Below are 26,540 nucleotides of genomic sequence, written 5' to 3'. Positions count from 1 at the left end.
TAAGTAGCACTTTTTGTTAATCACTCTTCAGCAAGAGAGGTAATGTTGACACCCTCAGTACCAAAACTAGACTTCAAAATATTTTCTTACGAAATATCCACAAAGCCTACATCTTTTTTCTGAAACTGTATTTCACCAAAAGTTGCATTTTGGATAGATATTTGCAGTGGCAACGATTTAAAACAGTGTTAGCAATTATTATTCCATTGAAACCGACAGCAATTTTGTTAGTCTGCATATGCCCAGAATAACATGGAACTCTAGAAATTGCTGTCATGAGTCTACACATCTCCAAACGTATACTGTTGAAGATCCCCCAAACTGCAATCAACAGGAAATCGCAAAGAACTTATACAAAACCTCGACTCTTATACTTATAGCCTCAACGTAAAAATCCTTAAAATAAATGTGTTTAATAGCATGTTTAACAGCATACTAAGTTTATTATTATTGCTAAACATTCTACTGGTCTTGAAAAGCGAACTTACATTTATGGAATGTCAATTTTTTTCGCTTTCGATACAAAAAGTCCATATATTATAGAATGATGCTTTTTAAAGATTGTTTATGATATTTCATAATTTCTCTTTATCCAACCATAATTATTTATTTTACTATGTTGAATATTTGAAGTAAAATGGTTTTGACATTCTGATTTGCCATCTGTGAGAATGCTTCAATGTGATTGATTGCCTACCCTGCATACTTAAATCCTGCTGACACTGAGGCTGACATGGCAACAGATTAAAACAGTTGTCAGGAAAGAAGCCAATTGATGCCACAGAGGTACCTAGATCCTTTTGGGCAACTTTCTTCAAGATCAGTGGTGTGCGCTGTTGCTTCACTGCTGATGGCAAAATTCAATCCATTAAAGAAGATGGAAGGCAGTACAGAACTGAGAAAAGTAGGTAAACAAAGTGGGGAAGAGACAAGGATTGGACACTCTGGCAGCAGGAAACATGTTTCCGCTGATGGGTGAGTGCCGAACCAGAGGATACAGCTTAAAAATACGGGGTAGACCATTTAGGACAGAGATGAGGAGAAACTTCTTCACCCAGAGAGTGGTGGCTGTGTGGAATGCTCTGCCCCAGAGGGCAGTGGAGTCCCAGTCCATGGATTCATTTAAGAAAGAGTTGGATAGAGCTCTCAAAGATAGTGGAATCAAGGGTTATGGAGATAAGGCAGGAAGAGGATACTAATTAGGAATGATCAGCCATGATCATATTGAATGGCGGTGCAGGCTCGAAGGGCTGAATGACCTACTCCTGCACCTATTATCTATTGTCTAACATGAAGAACCCGTATAGAAGACCTAGTGGTTCCATGTGTGTTCAATGGCCAGGCAGCTCTTGAAAAGATGGAGGAACAAGGAAATATAATCAACTGAAACATCTTTATATCAAGAAGTAAGGATTATCTATAGGGAAAGAGAGACCATAACCATCATCATGGCTAGAGAGAGGAAATCTGCCGTCCTTATCCAGGTTTGATAACATGTGACTCCAACCTCATAGAAATGTGGTTGATTCTTGACTGTCCTCTGAAATGGCCAAGCAAATCACTTAGTTCAGGGCAACAACAGATAGGCAACAAATGGTCTTGTCAGCAATGATGATTTATCAGCCCCATCCTAAAGATTCTGTACTGAAACAATTCTATGCAATTCTTGAAAAATTAAAAAAAAACATGAAGTAGTATTGGAAAATGTTTATAATCCAAGGTTAATGTACTACTGTAACTTCCAATTATTCAAGTAGTGGGCCAGCTGATTTTTAAACTGTGTTAACTTTATATCATTGGAACCTAGTTCAATCAAGCTGATTAAAAGCAGTTGTATGCATTGCAATCTGCAGCCAGACTGCTTCTTCAAAAGTTGCAGTGACCAGGGTCCGTTTCTAATCTTATTTTGTCACTGTGGGAAGGTGCCAATTGTCCGGAGTGAGGAAGTGTCACTTTGGATTTCAACACAAGAGACAACATCACCATTGGATGCACTCAATGACTGGCTGAACATTGCCGCGGGTCTCACATAATATAGCAAACATTGTCATGAGTCTCACATAACACAGAGTGAGCATCACCATGGCTCTCACACAACATACAGTGAGCATCGTCATGGGTGTCACACAACAGAGTGAGCATTGCCATGGGACTCACATAACACAGAGTGAGCATTGCCATGTTTCTCACATAATATACAGTGAGCATTGCCATGAGTCTCACATAACACACTGTGAGCATCCACATTGGACTCACATAACATAGTGAATGTTGCTATAGGTCTCACATAATATACAGTGAGCATTGCCATGAGTCTCACATAACACACTGTGAGCATCCACATTGGACTCACATAACATAGTGAATGTTGCTATTGGTCTCACATAACACACTATGAGCATCACCATGGGTCTCACATCATATGCATTGAGCATCACCATGGGTCTCACATAATATAAGCATGGGTCTCATCTAAGTGTAAGTGAGCATTGCCATGAGTATGACACATTACACAATTCACCATCACAACCCATGTTAAAGGGAGAAGGGCACAGGACTCACCCAATCCAGTTGATTAACTCCTTTCAGCAGGTTCCATAAGCAGCAATGGTATAAATAAGGAAGCTGCACCTTCCAGAAACTGCAGTGGGAAGCTGTTTCAGGCTATTTGCCCAGAACACAAGAATAAATCATGAAATTGAATAGTAATGCTTTACAAAAGATATGTGAACCATGGATAAACTTCCTTATTTAGACAGACAGTTATAAAATGCCACCTCCAATGCCAAATGCATAATGCAATATTATTCCCATGGAAATAACATAATAGATTTACAGATAGGGCTGTCCTGTCAGAATTGGCAGGGGGCTTAAAAGCTCAGCAATTAAATTTCATCACACAGAGAAACTTTATGTTTACTTAACTGGACTGGCACCGACAAAGGACCTTAACTCTCAAAGACTGAACGTTGGCTCTCTACCAGTCACAGCTACATTCCCCATCAGCCAAATAGAGCAAAACAGCCTGTGTTTATATAGCTTTCCAAAAAGGCCACAGTAATCAAAGTCAGAGCTTCAGTTGTGAAACCGTCAACAGGCAAGTTATAATCTGCAATGGGTTGTTAAAACATACAACACAGACTGTACCATCCCATGCAAAATGTCACAAAGCCCTAGAATTTCTATTCCATGATATCTGTTTCCTTTTCAATAAACCAGCCCCTATACTCTCCTTAGAAACATCGTGTCTGCTACATATCAAATTCACCTATTTCCATCTTTGTGAGTTCTCTGCCAGAAGACAATCTGGCTCCGCACCATGTCTCCATAATGGGCAGAGTAAGGAGCCAGATCCCAAACTCACCCCAGCTGGAACACCGATCGAAATCTATGCCACTCACGCCAATCTGATCCACATCAGCCACCCAGCTGACTAATCCAACTAGTCCTCACAGAATCCAAGTTGCTGTGACAACCTACACTTTCATTGGTAAGTTGTAGTCTGGAACTATGAATATTGATGGTAGAGTGTCCAAATTCTTCCCAGCACAGGGCTGACCAGGTATCTCTTCCACCTATACTGCCTTCATCAGCATAAGACAGTGACAAATGATACAAATTGGGTCACTAATCCAAACGGCCTTAATCAGGAATGAAGGGCTTATGCCTGAAACGTTGATTCTCCTACTCCTCAAATGCTGCCTGACCCACAGTTCTTTTGCAGCACCACACTCTCGGACTCTGATCTCCAGCATCTGCAGTCCTTGCTTTCTCCTCCCTAATACAAACACCAAATATTGCTGGAAATACTCAGCTGACCAAGTCACATCTGTGAACAGAGAAAAAAAAATAATATTTCAATATCAGGGATTCTGATGAGAGGTCAATGATCTGAAATGTTAAGTGTGTTTCTCTCTCCTATAACAGCAATGGACTATATTACACATACACCAATTTCGTAAATCCCAAGAACTGTGTTGAAGCCACAAAGCACTCTTGGCATCAGACACCCAAGTTGGTGTCTATGGTTCTGGTTGCTGAAACAATAACAATAACAATGATGTCAGAAGGATGAACTTGGCAGAATGATTTTATAAGGTACAGCTGTTCACTCTCAGAAGCTGTCATCTTGGAGGGGCCAGAATACAAAATGTTTTATGCAATAGAGAAAGCGAATACAGAGGCGTTCACACACATCAAACAATAGGACAAAATGACACTGCATCAGGAGACAACACGTGAATAAAGGCAAAAAGCTAGACCTACTTAAGAAGCATTTCAGTTCTATAATGAAGAAATGTTGTGCTAGTGTTCTGGAAACTGAAGGTCTACTAATATTGTGATTTTACATGTACCAAGTACCACTCTCATCCAAAGAACAATGTTAATTTTTGAGCGTAAAACGAGAAGCATTGAACTCCTGCCACTTAGACTAGTATCCACCATTCAGCTTCACTGGCACATTAGGGTTGTAACATGCACAATATATTGAAGATAGTACAGCAGCCCATTAAGCGGATTTCAATGCACCCTCCCAGTTCAATAATTTCCATCATGAAGAATGGCAGGGACAGCAAAATCATGGGAACATATTCCTGACCAAGTTCCTTAAATCACATACCAACCCAATTTGGACACCTATCTCCATCTCTCACCATAATGTAACAAACTCTCAGCATTTCCTGCCTAACACTACTCTGGGAGCCCATCAGCACAAGGAATGGAACAATTAAAGATGGGTAATACCTGCAGGATATCCATTAACCATTTTGCCTGTGAACAAAAGATGAGTCTGGTCAGTACAGACTGATCTTTTTCTCACTTGACATCTACTCAAACACAGGTCTCTCTATATGGAAGGCTATCATGGAAACATCTTGTTGACTTCTTACTACCGAAGGCAAAAGCACTGATGCTAATTGCAGCACCATTACTGAGTCTCCATTTCAATCCCCAGCTAATGTAGTACATATCAAAATTCAAACATAGTCTCTTCAAATCTGTACCAATTCAAGTGGTATCTTTACCTGGCCTGTTCACGATGTGGCCTATCCATGAAGAACATAAATGCCAACATAGTGAACTGTCCAAAAAAAGTCTAGTTCTGTCTATTGGTACCATACTCTGCCTATCAATACCCCGCACAGTGAATGGTCTATAAACCATACAGAAACTGGGAACACTTCTGTTTAAAGCTTAAATTACTTGTTAACTGAAAGTATACATACACAGTAAAGGCTGATGGCTGAAATTAGTGAAACTATCTCTGTCTCACTACAGGCTGAAACTGGACATCACAGTTTAGGAAGAGTGTGATGACAGAGGAAAAGACGTAGAAAAGATTTACAGGACGGTTCTGGGCATTACGTGCTTCTTTACCTTGGTCAATTGTTGAAGCTGGGGCTGTTCTATCAAGGGAAGAGAATGTGCTCAAAATCATGTGGGGCCTGGACAGAATCAATAGGCAGATGCTGTTCCCTTGGCAGATGAGTCAAGAACTAAAGGATTCTGATTTAAGATATTTGGCAAAAGAACTAAATAGGACAGAAGGAAAAGCTTTCTTTCTCAGTGAGTGGTTAGGGTCTGGAATACATTGCCTGAGTTTTGTGGTCAAGGCAGATTCAATTGTAGCTTTCTAAAAGGAATTGGCTAATTATTAGCAGAGAGAAACTTTGCAAGGCTGTGGGGAAAAGGTAGGGAACAGTAGACAGACTGAGCAGCCCTGAAGAAGGGCTCATGCTCGAAACATCGACTCCCCTGCTCCTTGGATGCTGCCTGACCTGCTGCACTTTTCCAGCAACACATTTTCAGCTAGGTTAATAGAGAGCCAATACAGACTTGATGGGATGAATGGCCATGGTGTGTACAATAACCATTCTATGACTCTATAACTGAGTTATTTTATTCTGACAGATCCAGGCTAGTAGTTGATTGCTTTACATGGTTATTGCTCATTTAAAAATGCATTTCCTTTGATTATTTTGGCCTGTTTTGAAAGGTTATATAAACTCTGAGTTCTATTCAATCAACTTGATGGAGGCAGCAGATTTGGCTGCAAGACACAAATCTGAACTTTCCATTGTATGGCAACATTTTTCTTTCAGAAACATATGTTTTTTCCCACAAGGGAAATTCCTTTCTCAAAGTCTTAGTAGAAATTCTGCATTTGTGTGTATCTGTTTGTGTATCATATATTGGTGTTTGTGTATGTGTGTGTGTACATGTGTGTGTGTCAGTGTTTTTCTGTATTTATCTGTGCATCTATATATATGTGTATATCTGTTTGTGTCTGAGTATCTGTGTATCTATGTGTCTGCACGTTTATCTGTGTGCATCTGTGTTTGCGTATCTGTGTATGTATATCAGCTCGTGTATGTATCTGTATGTCTATGTCTGTCTGTATCTGCACATCTGCGTATGTATATCTGTGTGTGTGTAAATCGGTGTATGTTTGTGTGGTATATAGCTCTGTATATGTATCTGTAGGTTTGTGTCTGTGTATAACTGTATATATCTGAGTGTTTAGCAGTAACATCCATCCTCCCTGGGACATATAAATCTGACCATTCTAAATAAAGAACTGGGAAGAAGAAGGATGCTGTTTCTGCAATTTTTCAGCTCAACTGACACTAACACAGCAACAGTGAAACTTGACCTTTAACCAACATCTCAGGGACAAGACTTGCAAATGTCAGGGTTTTTGAATAAAGAAGTACTTGAATATTTCCGCACATCAAACTGCTTTAATGTTCATTCTAGTTTAATTTCCTGATCTCTCAAATACTGGCCAAAATAGTGCAATCAGAAGGTTTGATAGGGAGCAAGTAAGGTGCAGCACATCCTCCATCAATACCGCTGTCTGAGCAGACACTGGATAAAAGGAGCTTGGGCTGAAATCTTCCTTTGCTTTTCTGTCCTCCTGATGACTCAGCAATATCACAGATTGAGAAAATCCAATACAGGCTATGTACAATCTGGCCTATTACGGATTCCATGATTGTTTCACTCCACCCCCAGACCTAATATTCTCTATCACTACAGTACTTCCTAATTCCAAAGGAAAAACCAAAAAAAGAGTATTCACATATCCTCAGAATCTTCTTCACAGGTGACCTGAAAAGCAGTGTTTACAGTTATAAAGATATTTTAGAGAATAGATGTGGAGATGTTTCCACTTGTTGGGAATTCCAAAACTAGGAGCCAAAAATAAATGATCATCACATATGAGTCCAAAAAGATTGAACAGAAACTTCTTGACTCAGACAATGGTGAGTGTTTTTCATTCACTGTCAAATGAAAGTGAATAGCAAATAAACATTTAAGGATATAAAATAGAATTAAGAGTAGGTCATTCAGTAGCCTGGAGTGTAATTCAGTAAAGTCATGACTACCCTTTACCTCACCTCCATCTTTCTACATTAACACCATATCCCCTGATGAGAAGATTGAAGGCAAACTGGATAAGTACAAGAGAAAGCAGAGAGATAGATGTGAGATGGTAAGAGGCTCATATGGAATATAATCACCGTAGACACATTGGGCTGAATACTCTGCATCTGTGCTGTAAATTTAATGTGTATTCTGCACTGCTGGTCTAATACAAACATTTCCAAACCCACAAAAAGAAATGGAGCCACTAATGTTTTTGGTATGGATTATATAATTTTCACATTCCCAGATTTGTCCCAGATGTCTCCCATTTTTTTCTAACCAGTCACATTTGTCCTTTTTTTTTGGAGATTCATGCCTTGAAATACTGGGTCATCTTAGCTTGGCAGGTATAGTATCACAGAGGAGCACCCATTCCATATCTGCATCTACACTCAATGCACTGTCTTCTATGTTCACCTAAGGTCTAGTTAGAAAAGACCTTGCACACAATCCTTCAAAAGACAGCATGTTGCAATGTGTCATTTAAGTATCTTTGGACTGGTCCTTTAAAAGAGCTAATTTCCTCATTATTTCCTACTCCACAAACAATGAGAGAGCTCTGTACAAATACCACTTCACCAATGTTAACATGTATTACTCAAAGCACACAGTGACAGACTGTGAACAGAGTCAATGCAGCCAATACATAACTCTGTGTATGGTATTCATGCAACTGTGAATGGAATATAGTTTCTCCCTGAAGCTCCTCACAACAGATACTTTTACTTGAATAACATATTCAGTGTCCTTGTGGGAAGGAAATCTGTCATCTTTACCCGTGCTGTTGTGTGTGTGACTCCAGGCTCACATTGATTGTGACTGATCCTGAACTGTCCTCTGAAATGGCTTAGAGAATTCATCCATTCAAGGGGACATAGGGATGGGCAACAAAAAGCTACGTAAGAGAGAGAGAGAGAGAGAGAGAGAGAAAGAGAGAGAGAAAGAGAGAGAGAAAGAGAGAGAGAGAGAGAGAGAGAGAGACTTTGTGCAATTTCTATTCCATTGAAAGAGAACATGTTTGAATTAAAATGAAGGTGGTGAATTTACCATCTCATTCTGGTTGTGCCATCATTTCTTCTGTGGTCACCGAGGGGGGCAGCTGAGGAGCATTTTGTGAGCGCTTCACTAATCTGCATAAACAGGACCCTGAGGCCACTTTCACCACTGATGAGGCAAAGCACCCGTTATGGACAATTTAATGAACAAAACTTGACAATAGAACAGGAGCCTAAAAAAAACATTAAAGTTTGAGACCGGGTGGAGGGCTATACCTCTAAAATGAAGCATATTGACCACTGGAAGTGCAGGTCCTCTTTCTCCACATTCACTCCCCCTCCCACCTGTCCTTTTCCAGGATTGTGTTTGGACTGCCCAATATTTTACTGCAATGTCAGACAGCATCATGCCACCATCCAGATACAGATGTTGCTGATTATGCGTTAATGAGACTCAGACCTTGGACTGAGTCGGGTTTTTGCTGGCACTATCATGCAGTCGTGCACTGGCAGTCAACCACCTAATGATTAAAATCCACAGCATTAGGTCTCAACAATGGCAATTCAAATGCGCAAGGGGAATTCTTTCCAAGCATGTTAAGTCATTCAGTGGCAGCTTTGACAAAAGTGCCATTCTACAGCAGGGGAACAGCCACTTTTGTCAGCCCATTCACCCAACGACTTCAGTTTGGAGCGACAATTCAAAAGTAATCTGGTACACGTAACCAAATCAGCTGGCAGGGAGTTCCGAAGGAGAGTTGAAGTATGGATCATGAACGGATTTACTGGTGGGGCAGACTCAGGGAGGGCAGACTCAGGGAGGGCAGACTCAGGGAGGGCAGACTCAGGGATCTGGATGGCCTTGTTCTTCTCCTATGATATGGGAAATAAAGCATTATTTGAAAAACCCAACAAATTACATTGGGAAATAATAAACAGGAGCTGATCCACGTCCTGCAGATTCAGTCACCAACAGGTCTAACTCCTCAGCTTACTTAGTAAACTTCAGTTCACCCAACAGAGACTCAGTCCCTTTGAAGCCTCCTTGTGTTGCAGTCAAAGTATTTACTGTCTTCTATGTATTTTGCCATGTCGCAATATTGAGGAATCCTTCTTTTCCCTTCATTGTCCCTCCCTCATGCAGACTCTGTAAATTCAAGCCAGGAGTCATCTAACACTGCTTCCTGATTATGCTTGACCCCACTCATTTTCAATCTTGACAAACGTCCTGCACTATAAATTTTAACCTTTTACCCAGTTTCACTAATGATGAGTATTGGTTCCAGTTTGTTACAACATTGGAACAGAATTTAAATCACGCAGTGCATCATAAGAAAATGTCATCAATTTATTTACTCAGTTACTTTGGGACTGAGATTGCCTCTCAGACAACCCATAACATAAATCATTAATGTTTTAGCAGGGATCCTCTTCTATCAACTTATACTGAAGGGCTAGAAACTGGCCATGTGACTGCCCCCTTGGTCAGGACACAGGGCATGGGCTGAAGCACAGAATGGAGCAAAGAGTAAAGATGAAAGTACATTGTGAGGAATGGGAAATCCTTTTTGGAGATTGGCTATAGGATCATAGTCATGATTTGAGATTCCATCAATCAGAGGTTATGCAAATCTTGTCACAAGGAATGAAGGGTTTTGTGAATCATCACAGCAAACTTTTATTTACTGAAGACAAAGAGTATTCATAGAAAAAACTTAGCTTCACAAAAGCATGAGTAGTTTCCCCAAAGTACCAGACGTTTAACAAATGCCAGAATCTGTCACAATACTCTGTTGTCTGCCAGTTGCTGAGTACTGAAACGTTAAGACATGCATGTACAAACATCTCATCCATACTCCAAACTGCAATCGCCCCCTTTCTCGTGCACCATCACTCCCCATACGACAGCATGAGATTGAGATTCACAGCACATTCAAATATTAGAGGCAGGTGGTCAAATTATTCCAATCCATTTGGAAGATCTTACTGGACATCTAGTATAAACTGGAAACTTCAATGGACATGAAAATGTACATCTTTGAGTTTGAAAAATGGTTGGAAAGACACAAAAGAAAAGAAAATCAAACAGCACATTGAAAAAGAGGATATTAAAAATGTTGTTTCTGGGCATTCTGATTTGCTGTGCAATATGGGTCCAGTGGTGTGTATGAGCAATAATTAAGACACTTAGAATGACCAATACTGAGAGTGAGACAGTAAACACTGATAGTGCTGAGTGTGACACAGTACAGACCGTTTGTATGTGCCAAAAATGGCAGAGTATGATGCAATGCATACAGAGGTTGGTGGGGTGGAAGGTAAGGCCTGGGGACTGGGTTTCTGTCCTTGTTGTGGTTGGAGGGGTGGGGTACAGGGCATAGGTGCTATGGAGGGTGGCGGGGTGGAAAGTCATCTTCTGCCATTTCTGCCACCAATAAACAGACCCCATCACCAGAGATATATGTCCCTCCCCACCCTTACCTGCGACTCTCTTGTCAGGTCCATGCCCCACTGTGCCCTTCTGGCACCTTCCACTATCACTGCAGGAATTGCAAAACCTGTGCCCACATCTCCCCCCTCACCTCCATCCAACGTCCCAAAGGAGCCTTCCACATCCATCAAAGTTTCACCTGCACTTCCACACATCACCTACTGTATCCGTTGCTCCAATGTGGTCTCCTCTATATTGGGGAGACAGGACGCTGACTTGCACAGCGCTTCAAAGAACTTCTCCAGAACACCCTCACCAATCAACCCCACTGCCCCATGGCCGAAGACTTCAACTCCCCCTCCCACTCAGCCAAGGGCATACAGATCCTGGGCCTCACCAAACCCAAACCACACGATGCGTGGAGGAAGAACACCTCTTCCGCCTCGGGACACTCCAACCAAATGGCATCAATGTGGATTTCACCAGTTTCCTCACTTCCCCTCCACTGAGTTTATCCAAAATCCAACTTTCAAACTTGGCACCACCCCCATGACCTGTCCATCTTCCTTCCCATCTAACTGCTCCACCTTCCTCTCTGACCTACCACCATTACCCCCACTTCTATCTACCTATTGCACTCTAGTCCCCACACCTACCCATTTATCTGTCCAGCCCTTCAGCTCACAAGTCTCATTCCTGATGAAGGGCTCTTGCCTGAAAAGTTGATTCTCCTACTCCTCGGAGACAGCCTGACCTACTGTGCTTTTCCAGCAATACACTCTCGACTCTGATCTGCAGTGTTCACTTTCTCCTAAGAATGAGACAGTACGGACTGATCAATACTGAGGGTGGGACAGTACAGAGTGATCAATACTGAGGGTGAGACTGTACAGAGTGATCAATACTGAGGGTGAGACAGTACAGACTGATCAATACTGAGGGTGGGACAGTACAGACTGATAAATACTGAGGGTGAGTCAGTACAGAGTGATCAATACTGAGGGTGGGACAGTACAGAGTGATTAATACTGAGGGTGAGTCAGTACAGACTGATCAATACTGAGGGTGAGTCAGTACAGAGTGATCAATACTGAGGGTGGGACAGTATAGACTGATAAATACTGAGGGTGAGTCAGTACAGAGTGATCAATACTGAGGGTGGGACAGTACAGAGTGATCAATACTGAGGGTGAGTCAGTACGGACTGATCAATACTGAGGGTGGGGCAGTACAGAGTGATCAATACTGAAGGTGGGACAGTACGGACTGATCAATACTGAGGGTGGACAGTACAGACTGATCAATACTGAGTGTGGGACAGTACAGACTGATCAATACTGAGGGTGGGACAGTACAGACTGATAAATACTGAGGGTGAGACAGTACAGAGTGATCAATACTGAGGGTGGGACAGTACAGAGTGATCAATACTGAGGGTGGGACAGTACAGACTGATCAATACTGAGGGTGAGTCAGTACAGACTGATCAATACTGAGGGTGGGACAGGACAAAGTGATCAAAACTGAGGGTGAGACAGTACAGACTGATCACTACTGAGGGTGAGACAGTACAGAGTGATCAATACTGAGGGTGAGACAGTACGGACTGATCAATACTGAGGGTGGGACAGTACAGAGTGATCAATACTGAGGGTGGGACAGTACAGACTGATCAATACTGAGGGTGAGTCAGTACAGACTGATCAATACTGAGGGTGGGACAGGACAAAGTGATCAAAACTGAGGGTGAGACAGTACAGAGTGATCAATACGGAGGGTGGGACAGTACAGACTGATCAATACGGAGGGTGGGACAGTACGGACTGATCAATACTGAGGGTGGGACAGTACAGAGTGATCAATACTGAGGGTGGGACAGTACGGACTGATTAGTACTGAGGGTGGGACAGTACGGACTGATCAATACTGAGGGTGGGACAGTACAGCGTGATCAATACTGAGGGTGAGACAGTACGGACTGATCAATATTGAGGGTGGGACAGTACAGACTGATCAATACTGAGGGTGGGGCAGTACAGAGTGATCAATACTGAAGGTGGGACAGTACGGACTGATCAATACTGAGGGTGGACAGTACAGACTGATCAATACTGAGTGTGGGACAGTACAGACTGATCAATACTGAGGGTGGGACAGTACAGACTGATAAATACTGAGGGTGAGACAGTACAGAGTGATCAATACTGAGGGTGGGACAGCACAGAGTGATCAATACTGAGGGTGGGACAGTACAGACTGATCAATACTGAGTGTGGGACAGTACAGACTGATCAATACTGAGGGTGAGACAGTACAGAGTGATCAATACTGAGGGTGAGACAGCACAGACTGATCAATACTGAGGGTGGGACCGTACAGACTGATAAATACTGAGGGTGAGACAGTACAGAGTGATCAATACTGAGGGTGAGGCAGTACAGACTGATCAATACTGAGGGTGAGGCAGTGCAGAGTGATCAATACTGAGGGTGAGTCAGTATGGACTGATCAATACTGATGGTGAGACAGTACAGACTGATCAATCCTGAGGGTGAGACAGTACAGACTGATCAATACTGAGGGTGAGACAGTACAGAGTGATAAATACTAATGGTGAGACAGTACAGACTGATCAATACTGAGGGTGAGGCAGTGCAGAGTGATCAATACTGAGGGTGGGACAGTACAGACTGATCAATACTGAGGGTGAGTCAGTACGGACTGATCAATACTGATGGTGAGACAGTACAGACTGATCAATCCTGAGGGTGAGACAGTACAGACTGATCAATACTGAGGGTGAGACAGTACCGAGTGATCAATACTGAGGGTGGGACAGTACAGAGTGATAAATACTGATGGTGAGACAGTACAGACTGATCAATACTGAGGGTGAGGCAGTGCAGAGTGATCAATACTGAGGGTGGGACAGTACAGACTGATCACTACTGAGGGTGAGACAGTACAGAGTGATCAATACTGAGGGTGGGACAGTACAGAGTGATCAATACTGAGGGTGAGACAGTACAGACTGATCACTACTGAGGGTGAGACAGTGCAGAGTGGTCAATACTGAGGGTGAGACAGTGCAGAGTGATCAATACTGAGGGTGAGGCAGTACTGACTGATCACTACTGAGGGTGAGACAGTACAGAGTGATCAATACTGAGGATGAGACAGTACAGACTGATCAATACTGAGGGTGAGTCAGTACAGATTGATCAATACTGAGGGTGAGACGGTACAGAGCTAACACTTTAGGCCAAACTCCAAGTGGAGATGGAAAAGGCCAAGCCTCAGTGTCTGATTATCGCATTGAAATTTACCAAAACTCCAAACTAACGTGAAGTTGAATACTTCCATATTGTAAATTAAAGGAAACTGCCTTTGATTATTTGAAATAAGCAATCCTGCAGTATCTTGTTGAGACATGTTGAAATAACTGACTTGAAAACACGTTGTACGAGCCAAATCCCTGATGACTGTGAGCCAATAATTATTCATGTCCTGGACTTGCACTGATTGAGGTTAAAACAGTCAAACTTTCCAAACAATCTTCATGTTCGTTGCGGCTTCAGAAAAGGAAGGCATTTCCAGACAGCAGTGTGTCCACTCAGATAAATTCCTATATTTGGGAAGATTGCAGAGCGTGGAGAGCCATGAGAAATATTCAGCGTCTCCAGTGTCCCCGTTGTCTCATGTTACCGATTCCGAACCTGGCGCAGCATTTCTTGCTGAGGGGCTGCCTGCTATTTGCAGCATTGTGCTGTCCGACTCCCTGTGAACGGACCCCCGTCTCATGACCCGAGGCAGTCTGCTGTTCAATTAGTTCCTTAATGCCCGAGTCTCCGAGTGCTGCCTGACCCCAGAACTCTGGTTAAATCAATGTTTTGAAAACAGGTATTAGAGGAACACAACCCCAGCTCCAAGCCCAGGATTGGGTTATAGCAGCGAGACAATATCGGACGGTATAATCAGAACCATTTACCAGTCTGTGGGATCCTTACCCGATTCATTTTGTTATAGTTTTGTGAATTTTATTAACATTTCATTTCCTCGTCTGCATATTTTAACATAAATTAAGGTTCTGTCTGCTGCAAAATCAAATTAAAACAAAATGTGTCCACTGTGTTTACATTAAACATTTCAAATACAAGATGGTTTTAATCGAGACTACTCGATTCGAACCAATGCACACTGGGAACAAGCCTCAATCCGTCTGCTGTCAAATTTAGTTCCAGCACAGAGTCACCAAGCTCTATTACTAGTTAGATTAGGTTAGATTTCCCTCACTGACCCTCCGAAGAGTAACCGACCCAGACCCATTTCCCTCTGAGAAAGTGAGGACTGCAGATGCTGGAGATCAGAGCTGAAAATGTGTTGCTGGAAAAGCGCAGCAGGTCAGGCAGCATCCAAGGAACAGGAGAGTCGACGTTTCGGGCATAAGCCCTTCTTCAGGAATCTTCAGGCTTATGCCCGAAACGTCGACTCTCCTGTTCCTTGGATGCTGCCCTGACCTGCTGCGCATTTCCAGCAACACATTTTCAGCCCATCTCCCTCTGACTAATACACCTAACACGATGGGCAATTTAGCATGGCCAATTCACCTGACCTGCGCATCTTTGTAACTGTGGGAGGAAACCGGAGAATGTGCAAACTCCACACAGACAGTCGCCTGAGGCTGGAAACGAACCTGGGACCCTAGTGCTGTGAGGCAGCAGTTCTAACCAATTAAACTGCAATTGTTTCATCCAAGCCTGTACAACTCTGCATCCAAACATGTCGAAAGAGGTGCTTTCTGAGTCCAAGTCCAACAGGCAACCACAAGTCAGGTGAATCTCCGCGAGTTCAGTTTCCAATGCAACACCCCCTGTTGGAGCTAGGTCAGTGATACCAACTCCCACTGATAAACTTGTCATGTGTGTGAGATATTACCATCTGACTGCCCCAGTTTTGTTTTGTTTGGTGTTAAGGGGTCGGTTGAGGCTGCAATGGATCGGGCAATCACCGAGCCGGATCGTGAGTCACTCGCTTGGGGAGGTGACTCATACATGGAGCAGTTGCTCGGAGGCCAGAGTTTGGGAGCGGCTACACAAAAGGCAGCTCAACTCTGCAGTTTAGGGCCAGTTTCACACACAAAAACCAGGGAGGGTTTGTTTCCTCTATCTCTTTCTACACCTGCAGACACTTCCTTATCTGCAGTCTAGCAGCTCTTCAAATTACAACTTGCAGGATTGGACTTTTTTATCTGCATTATTTCAAGGGCTATAGGCCTGTGCTAACATTTGTCGCTCTTTCCTATTTGCCTTGAACTAAAATCAAAGAACTGCGGGTGTTGGAAATCTGAAACATAAACAGAAATCGCTGGTGAAACTCAGCATCTGTGTAGAGAAAGCAGGGTCACTGATTCGAGTTCGGATATCCTTATTCAAAATCAGCCCACGTTGGTTTCAAGTCAATCCAGGTAATGATGACCAATTTTCTTCCATAAGGGACATGAGTGAACCAGATAGATTTTTTTTAGCACAGCTATGGTTGTCATACTCACCATGACAATTCCAGGCATATAATTGGAATTAAATTCAGACATTGACAGGATGGGATTGGAACTCATACTGAACTGGCAAGAACAATGATATGATTTGGGGGGGGGGAGGGGGGTGGAGTTGGGATTTCTGCTGTGTCCTTGCTATAGGAATATCCATTTCTTATAATCAACAGTGCAAACTGAGCGAAAGGAGGGCTGATTAAACCTCAGCCAAGGATGGAGGCAACTTGGATTTCTATCGAGCCTTTGACATGTCACAGAAGACACACAAAATTCAACACCATTGCTGGACTGAGGGGTAGAAGTGGGGTCTCATTATAGAGGTTTTCCAAAGTAAACAGTGGTAAATACCATATAGCAATTCCAAAGTAGAGTCATATTGGAATCAAAACATTCACTCTGTTTCTGTCTTCACAGATGAAGCCAGACTGTTGACTTTCACTGGGATTTTCAGTTTTTTTTATATTTCACCATTGGCAGTATTTTGCTTTTATTCCAGTAGCCGATGTCATTCTGTCAGTCCACCCATCACAACACAACAGTCAATGATATTAATAATGCATTTCTGCAATGTCTTTTACATGGAGAGCATGTCAAGATATGTAAACAGAATAAAAAGTGATACTGAGCAGCTTTAGAAGAGGTGATTAAAAGTTTTGTTGAAATGACAGGTTTTGAAAAGAAAGTTGGAGAAAGCATGAGGAAAACAGACTGGTTTAGGGAGACAATTCCAAAGAATGGAGGCTGTTAAAGGCTTTTTAAAAACATTCTGCCGTGGGAGGCAGGTGTCACTGGCAGGATCAGAATTAGTTGCCCATCTCAATTACCATTGAATTGAATGACTATTTCAGATGGCAATTAGTAAATCACATTGCTGACAGTCTAGAGTCACATGCAGATTAGACCAGGTAAGGATGGTTAATTTCCTTGCTTGAGGACATTAGTGAACCAGGGAATTGGCTGTTTGTGCCAATCATTGGTCACCATTTCTGAGATTAGATTTCAGTTCCAGATTTATTATTTAATTGCATTTAAAAGCCACCAGGCTGTTCTGTGGTGCTGAGGAGTCCATGGACCATGTGTATATTGGGTGTAGGCGTTTGCACTCCCTTTTTGATTTTCTCAAAAACCTCCTCCTCTGCTTTTGGTTGCACTTCAGTCCCACGCTCCTGATCTTTGGGCACCCGGTACGGAGGAGGGAGGGCAGGTCTGAAGACCTCCTCGTGGGTCTGCTCCTGGGCCTGGCCAAACTAGCCATAAACAGGTCCAGGCAGCGGGCCGTGAGAGGGTCGTTAAGGCCGACTGCCTGCTCCTCTTCCGCGGTTACATTACAGCCTGGGTGTCCTTGGAGAAGGAGCATGCCGTGTCCACCAACACCCTGGAGTTGTTCAGGGAGGGGTGGGTGCCGCAGGGAGTGGAGTGCATTATTTCCCCCTCCAAACCTATTTTGATTTAGTCCCTGCCCTCCCCTTCACTGTTTGATCACACAGCATTGCCCTTTGATGTGAAGGGCACTGCTTGTCACAGGCCACTCGGGTGTTTTCCTATCTTCCTGGTGGTGGAAATTGAATAAAGATTTGTGCAGTTTGTGTCTCTTACTGTGTCTCACACCTGCACACACACACCATGGGTGCTGGGGAAAAATAAACACTACCACAGTCAGGCGGTAGTGTGGGGGTTAACTAAAAAAAAAAGCCACCAGGCTGTTCTGTGGTGCTGAGGAGTCTGTAGACCATGTATATATTGGATGTGGGCGTTTGCACTCCCTTTTTGATTTTCTCAAAAACTTCCTCCTCTGCTTTTGGTTGCATTTCAGTCCCACGCTCCTGATCTTTGGGCACCCAGTACGGAGGAGGGAGGGCAGGTCTGAAGACTCCTCATGGGTCTGCTCCTGGGAATGGCCAAACTGGCCATAAATAGGTCCAGGCAGCGGGCCGTGGAAGGGGTCGTTAGGGCCGACTGCCTGCCCCTCTTCCGCGGCTCCGTTAGAGCCCAGGTGTCTCTCGAAAAGGAGCACACGGTATCCACCGACACCCTGGAGTTGTTCAGGGAGAGGTGAGTGCCGCAGGGAGTGGAGTGCATTATTTCCCCCTCCAACTCTATTTTGATTTAATCCCTGCCCTCCCCTTCACTGTTTGATCACAAAGCATTGCCCTTTGATGTGAAGGGCACTGCTTGTCACTGGCCACCCAGGTGTTTCCTTTCTTCTTGGTGTTGGAAATTTGAATAAAGATTCGTGCACTTTGTGTCTTACACCTGCACACACACAACATGGGTGCTGGGGACAAAAATAAGCACTAGCGCAGTTAGGCGGTAGTGTGGAGGAAAGAAAATATATATTAAAAAAAACAGGAGTGCCAGAGCTTTAAAAAAAAAGGAAAAATAAAGAAGACTGGCAGAGGCACTTGGAGCTTAAAAAAAAGCCACCAGGCACATTGTAGGATTTAAACTGTATCTCTAGAACACTAACCTGGGACTCTGGATCACTAAACTACTGATATTACTACTATGCTACCATTGCCCTGTGCTACCTACAACCAACTGCTGCTGCACAAGGATTAGCTCAGCTCAGCTGGAGAACAAATGCATCATTCACAATGACAGCCCACATTGGTTCTCTTCTCCGTGCTTTGGAGTGCAATGATTTCCATCTGCAGGCATTTCTCCCCAGATATCATCCTGTCACTTAGGAGAGATCATCTGGAGGGGGGAGAGGTGCAAGTTGGAAAAGGTCCATGTACTTGTCTCCTCAATCACCGCTGTGCAGGTAGTCTACATTACCTCAATTCTCAGCAATTCTTCTCGTGGAACAGGGAGATGCTGTTTGGTATTGCAATTCAACTCAAACAGTGAATACAAACCATTGTTTTATTTGGAAGAACTAAGTTTAGCCTGACATGGATCATTATTGGAACACTTATTGTCAATTATATTATAATAAACTCCAGTCAAAGCTGTGTGTCAATACTTTCCAACCCTCTAGAGATAAATTTTTAAGTTGGATGGTGGTACAGGTTTGTATTATCACAGTTAACATGTACAATCAGTGCATCTTTAACACCATCACCATATTATTTCCTGTATGTTTCATAATCCTTTCATTCTAGAACATTTTGTCAATTCCTGTTTGTTGCACATGTATATATCTTACACGGAATTAACCAGCTTTGCTGACTGACCCTTATTTCGTCTCTTCAGTAACCACAACGCTGTATCAACACTTTGCCTGCTCAGAGCTAATGAAACCACTCAGTCCCTCCAGTTTGCAATGTTCTACAATTCACTTCAAACCCAATCTTTGTAAGCACCATCTAATCACCCTCTCCTGATTCTCACCTCTCCTACTTTCTGCAAGTGTGGCAATACCCTGCACTCTGCACTTTCATCTCATTTCTCAATGAGAATATTTAACACCCTGTGTCACAAGAAGGAGGTCTAGGAAAAGACCAGCTGGACCATGGAAGCTATCTCATACAGTTGTGACACTCTGTACAGTACAACCCATACACTCCTTCCCTCAGCAAGAAATTCCCTGAAAATGCTGGAGAAACAGGGGCAGGACTAACCTCATTGGGGGAACCATTCAGAATATTCCTATTAAACCTCAATAGGTGATCCAACTTATTCTAGGAGATCACTTGCGATCTATTTTTCTGTTTAATGTGATCTGTTTTTCACAGCAGGAGTAGTCCTTTGCCCCTGAATCTTTCACATTCTTTGGCCAGTGCAGGCTTTTGGCCCTCAGAATTAACACAAACCTCTGCTAAGTCCTGCAGGAGGAAAAGCATTAGGAGGTAGAGGGAAAGTCACTTAATGACTCCCATCATCACTTCCTTGCGATTCATAAAATCTAAAGGCTGCAGATTTAAAACCATTGTCAAAAAAAGGGTGAGGCAATGGAGGAGAATTGTTTTCACTCAGGGAGCTGTCCCAATCTCCAATGTTTTACTTGAAGAGGGTAGTGGAAGTTACTTTAAAAGTTTTAAAATTGAGTTGGATAGTTAGGTGCAAATGAGGAATGTATATGGTCATGGAACAGGGTGATGGGGTTGATACGAGTAGGGAGCCAAATAGGTACTATCCAGGCAACAGCATTTGTTGGGAAGGCAGTTTCCTAACTCCAGATGTTTTAACTTATCCATCTTCTGTCAAATGGAAAGACCCCTCCACTCCTGCTGGCACCTGGAAATCATTGTCCACAAACAATCTGCCGAGGACATGTAGGTCCTGGGCCTCCTCACCGCCGCCTGGAGGAAGTACATCATCTTCCGCTTCGGAACACTTCAGCCCCAGGGCATCAATGTGGACTTCACCAGTTTGCTCATTTCCCCTCCCCCCAGCTTACCCCAGTTCCAACCTTCCAGCTCAGCACTGTCCTCATAAACTGTCCTACCTGCCAATCTCCCTTCCCACCTATCCACTCCACCCTCCCCTCTGACCTATCACCTCCATCCCCACCCCCATTCACCTGTTTGTACTCTTTGCTACCTTCTCCCCAGCACCCCCTCCCCCTATTTATCTCTCCACCCCAGAGGTTTCCAGCCTCTATACCTGATGAAGGGCTTTTGCCCGAAACATCGATTTTCCTGCTCCTTGGATGCGGCCTGCTGTGCTTTTCTAGCATCACTGTAATCTGAACTCTGGTTTCCAGCATCTGCAGTCCTCACTTTTGCTTAAGGAATGAGGAAGGGACAGCGACAGAGGAGTTGCAGAGAACACTCAGTTGTGAAGACATCCAATGGCTTGGCTGAGGCCGGATGATCGCAGTACTAACAGAATGGTTATCAAATAGTATTTCCTTGGGTCCAACGTGGTGCAACCATATTTTCCATGTATTACCCACTCGAGCTATCACTACCAGGGACAAACTTGGCCTTGAAACTAGAGCAAGTCAGAAAGTGGGCAGCAATAAAATCACAGACCAGCAGAGGGCCTCAGTCAGGTTTTGGAGGAAGAGAAATTCCTCAAAATGAGCCTCTCACTGTCAGGCCTTGGGAAAGCTGAACTGCTTTCCAGTTTTAACTTGCCCTAAGTCAGGAGAGGCTGAGATATTAAACAATTCCGCTGCTTGAAACGCAGAATACAAAATAACATACGTGATATTTAAAAGCAACGGCATTGGAGAAAGGAAGTTCTTAGAACAAGCTTCTAAAATTATACTTCTGCCAATTTAGTAAAGTTGTAGAGATCTAAAAGAGGTAGAGAAATTAGTACAAATGCTGGGGTGCTTTGAGAATGTTTAGTTATTGATCAAAGAAAAAAGCCGGGGAAACCTAAACCAGGATGATATGTTCGAAGTGAACTAGTGAGCCAGATTATTGGAAATAATGATAAATTACTGGATAACATTAAGAATCCAGTTCATAAAAAGCCTCCATCCAAAGCGCTTCTTCCTGTTTAATGATTTTTTTTTAAATACAAAAACTGAGGGTTGAGTCTGTTACAGATTCTTGATAAACGTGAAAGAATTTTTGAACTCAATTTTAAAAATTCTGCAAACACTTTTTTCCCAAGGGGCTCACGCATATAACATGGGCGGGGGGGGGGGGGGGGGGGGTTAGGTTCATCCAACCCGCTTGTTGAGATAAAATAATGTGAATTTGGTCAGCTCCCTCTTCCAGTTAGAAAGGGGCAAGGTAGTTAGGGGGAGAGGCACATAAGCGATTGTTAAAAGGGCGAGGAGTGTAATGAGATTTGGAGTTGAGCTGTGGCTTCAGAATAACTGATGACAGTTGGAGGAGGAGTGATACCACCGGTGGATCTGGGCCGGACTTTATCAGGACTGCAGCATTCTCCAGCCTGCGTTCAAGGTTGGGGGAGTGGGAGAGCAGTTTTGTTTTAAATAGCCAAAGTGGAATCAAAACCTGAAGTTTGAGGGAAACCTTGGGGAAGCATCCTTGAATAATCAGTACAGTCCAGGGTCTCGGCCGGCACAGAACACTTTATAAAGAAAATTCCCCTCAGCAGGGATCAGGAAAAATAAAAGAAACCCAAATCAGATCCAGGATGAACGCTCGCTAGACCCTGAAATCGTCGGGGAGTAAATCGGACGAGCTGGTTCATCAAAGAATACAACAATGAGCCAGAATTGTAACCTGCGGTATGTCTGCAGATTTAGGACAGCTTTAGTCCCGAACTGTTGCTCCAATCTCCTTGATTACACATTCACTTTCATGTTTTATATGGAGAACTTGAAATTTCAAACATTACAAAACGGCTTTGAAGTGAAAAATATATTCCCAGTAACACAACGTTCCTCAGAAAGCAATTCCCGTCAATTTAAAAGTAACGAAACGGGCTGGAAATTCAAATGGGGGAGGGGGCAGATTTCCCAATAAAAACATTCAGCGCAGAAACTGACAGGACTCCCCGAGAGAGTGCAGGTCAGAGCCTGAACATTCACTGAGACTCTCCTGGAAGACTCCAAAAGCGAGCAGGAGCCTCCAATATCCTCCCACAGACGGGCTGTGTGTGTGTGTGTGGGGGGGGGGGGGGAAGAGGATTTGTGTTTTGAAATGCACAATTCAACTGAACTCAACGTTTTGTCGGTTTTTTTAAAAAATTCAAATTGGAAACCTCGGTTTGAGGACGGGAGGGGGGTGGCATTTTCGGCTCACTGCAACAGGGAGGGGCAGGTCCGAGTGGAGCTCAGAGCCACACCTCCCGGAGGGGGGGGGGGGGGTGAGGAGGCGGCGGGAGGGGGTGTGGGGAGGGAGGAGGAGACGGGAGGGGTGTGAGGGGGAGGAGGAGGAGGGGGAGGAGGAGGAGGGGGGAGGAGGAGGAGGCGGGAGGGGGTGGGGAGGAGGAGAAGACGGGAGGGGTGTGAGGGGGAGGAGGAGGGGGTAGGGGGAGGAGGAGGGGGTGGGGGGAGGAGGAGGGGGTGGGGGTGGGGGGAGGAGGGGGTGGGGGGAGGAGACGGGAGGGGGTGGGGGGAGGAGACGGGAAGGCTGTGTGGGGGGAGGAGGAGACGGGAGGGGATGGGGAGGAGGAGGAGACGGAAGGGGGTGGGAGGAGGAGACGGGAAGGGGGTGTGGGGGGAGGAGGAGACGGGAGGGGATGGGGGAGGAGGAGACGCACTACCGCAGTTAGGCGGTAGTGCGGGGGTTAAAAAAATTAAAAATAAAAAAACATTTCAGGGATGGAGGTGGAGGGGTGGAGGTGGAGGGGTGGAGGTGGAGTGGAAGGGGTGAGGGGATGGGGGATTGGGGGTTGAGGTGGTGGGGGATGGGAGTGTGAGGGGGTGGGGGGATCGGGGGTGGGGGATGGGGGTGTGGGGGGATGGGGGTGTGAGGGGGTGGGGGGATGGGGGTGTGAGGGGGTGGGAGGTGGAGGATGGGGGGTGAGGGGGGTGGAGGATGGGGGAAGTGAGGGGGGTGGAGGATGGGGGAAGTGAGGGGGTGGAGGATGGGGGAGTGAGGGGGTGGAGGATGGGGGTGAGGGGAGTAAAGGATGGGGGTTGAGGGGGTGGAGAATGGGCGGTTGGGGGGGTGGATGGGTTTGGGAAGTGAGGACAAAACAATGACAACGACAGACGGGGGAGGGGGGGGCAACGGTATGTACCTCATACAAGATGCACTCTACTAACCAACCCATGCTCCATCCAAACACGGCTATCATTCAGAAGGACGAGGCCAGTAGATACATGGGAACGTCACCACTGCAGATTCCCCTTCAAGACACCACCATGACTTAGAAATATATCGCTGCTCCTTAAACGTCGCTGGGTTAAAGGCTCCCTCCCTAACAGTACTCTGGGTGTACCTACACCACAAGGACTGTAATAGTTACAGAAGGAATCTCGCCACCGCCTTCTCCAGGGATGGGCGATAAATGCTGGCTCGGCCAGTGGTCCCCACATCTCGTGAACGAATTAAAACGTAACATGTAAACTCTCATTTTATATTATTGTACAAAAAGTTGTGAACTAATATGTTTACCAATGTGAGGCTTGCCAGTAACGGTGACTATAAATGACCTTGTACCATTAGGCATTCCCATAGGAAAGCTGGCCCACCTTCCACAGGTAAACCACAGTATGCTAGATGCAGAGTAAAGTGCCCTGTCCACTGTCCCACCCTCACTGGCGGGGCGATGCTTGCATCCTACACTCGCCAACCGTGTCGGGTAGCCCGTTAATAACAACCTCCCTTCATTTTGTGTTATAGGTCCATGTTCACCAGGATTGGGTTGAGATAATGTATGTTTTGTAGGTATAATTTTGTAAGTTTAAAGCCAAATGTTAGACAATCAATTTCCCCCATTTTAATGGGTTTACTTTAACTGTTCACTAAAATAATGAGGAGCGTTCCACCAGTCAGAATGAACGACCATACTTCAGTTCCCAAATCTAAACATGAGATGGCAAAGAATGATTGCAACATTGAATATACACAATGTTACCTTAAACATGTAACATGAAATGTAACATGTACTGTTGCAAATTAGACTGACAGGAAGCTGCAAAACAAGAGGGTTTTATGTAGAAGTCAAATTTAAAGTGAATTAATTTTATTCTGTTTCCCAAAATTAACACTAGAGTAAAACAGATATTTAACGGGAAATCAACCAGGATTTTTGTCCGTTGTTGAAGTTCCTGGTTTTGCTGTGAGCTGCTCTCTCTGGATCCTCGGTTTAGTGCACATTGCGGGAGATGCTGTCCCACCGCTATCCAACAGCAAGTTCTCACCGAGAAACCGGGGAAGGAAGAGCCATTTTCAGTTTCCCCGTCTGACCACCTCGCTCTAAAATCCGCTCGGCTGGTCACCCTAAACTCAAAACCCCGGGGCAGGAATTAGAACTGCGGCTGAAACACTTATTAGGGGGAAATCTGTCCTCTCGGGGAATCTACGCGAGTTGGATCCTGATAGAGCCCACAATCATTTCTAACCCATTTCTCCCTGGAGAACCGATCGTTAGTTTTCTGTTTTGTTTTCCACATCCCATTACCTTCTGGCACACTTGTTTTTTTGAAGCCCATCGACCTCTGCAGCGAGAAATGGCTCCGATCAGCGTCCCGTACCCAGTCAGAATAAATATTTGCTTGCCTTTTTTTTCCGCCTTTCTTCTAGAGTTGTGCTGTGGCTCCCTTGGAACTGCCCCAATAGATGCGAGCGCCAAGTCTGTGACATGTGAGCAGAAAAAAACGGATTAAGAGTTCTTGGAGCTCATGTACGTGGATCGACAATTCGCTCCGGGGTTTTTTTTGGGGGGTGGGGGACCAGAACCGGCCACTAGAGGGTGAATCCTCGCAGGAACAATGTGCAGGGAGCGGCCCGAGCACCGGGACCGGGGGGGGGGGGGGGGGAAGTGCCAGGGATTGCAGACCCAGTGCCTGGAAAGATGCAGAGACCCTCGGTTCCCTGACACCCCCAGCTGCCGTCTCGGGGCCAGGGGGGAAAGAGAGAGGCCGAGTAAAACAAGAAGCAAGCGGGCAATATGGGAACGTAAGAGGCTTTTACCTTGGAATCTGGTTTGCAGATGACCTGAACCAAGCCCCCGACCGATCCCGTGCAGATTAGTACATAGTCGTTCTGGATTAGACAGTCAACATATCGAAGACGGGCTCAGCACTCTGATAGCGCCATGTCACTAGAAAATATTGTTACATTCTGCTACACCCCATCTGGCCTTGTTCCTTCAAACCTACTTGCAGTGGGTGGTGCTCGTTACTTTGTGGCCGCTGGAACAAGGCTGAGAGTCCTTGGTTTTTTACCAATGCCTGACGTGATAACACTCCCCTCCCTCCCTCCTTCCTTCCTTCTCTAGGACTCTGTGCACAGTCGGAATGGATTTGTCAAAGGAGGGACGGTTTATTAAGAGAACTACATCTGCCAGGAACGGAGACGTGCTCTGGAGGAAATGCAAGGTCCGGGGAGCACTCCTGATCTTCGCCGTTGGAATGTGTACTCCAGCCGATCGCTTTGATATCAGCCCCTGGTCTAATCTCTGCCGCCGCCCTAAATGCAGCCTCCGTGTAGATGGCAGCCACAAATCAACCGTCAATGGTTTTAACATTTCTGAACTTGATCTTACAGGAAGAATCACTGTTTACCAACCACTGTGGTTTGTTACGTGTTCTCGTACAAAAAAAAAGTTACAATCACGTCTATTAGCTACACTTTAGCATTGCAAAAGC

At 44.6% G+C, this 26,540-nt stretch overlaps 1 protein-coding gene across 4 annotated transcripts in view; it reads right to left on the bottom strand.

Moving 5' to 3' along the window:
• nbl1 (NBL1, DAN family BMP antagonist) overlaps positions 1-26,315 on the bottom strand; it is a 36,467-nt gene extending 10,152 nt beyond the window's left edge. Inside the window, exons 1-2 of one of the 4 annotated variants that reach the window (XM_060852268.1) lie at positions 25,864-26,315; positions 25,450-25,524 (exon numbers count right to left, since the gene is read on the bottom strand). The gene's annotated coding sequence lies outside the window, so the exon portion shown is untranslated. Of the gene's footprint in view, positions 1-2,562; positions 2,652-25,351; positions 25,611-25,863 lie in introns of those variants that run through there. The other 3 variants (XM_060852267.1, XM_060852269.1, XM_060852270.1) reach the window with 3 other exon arrangements.
• Between the last annotated feature and the right edge of the window lie 225 nt (positions 26,316-26,540).

This window comes from Hemiscyllium ocellatum, chromosome 37, assembly GCF_020745735.1.
Source record: "Hemiscyllium ocellatum isolate sHemOce1 chromosome 37, sHemOce1.pat.X.cur, whole genome shotgun sequence".
Taxonomy (NCBI): Eukaryota; Metazoa; Chordata; class Chondrichthyes; order Orectolobiformes; family Hemiscylliidae; genus Hemiscyllium; species Hemiscyllium ocellatum.
This window is presented reverse-complemented; position numbering and strand designations above follow the sequence as displayed.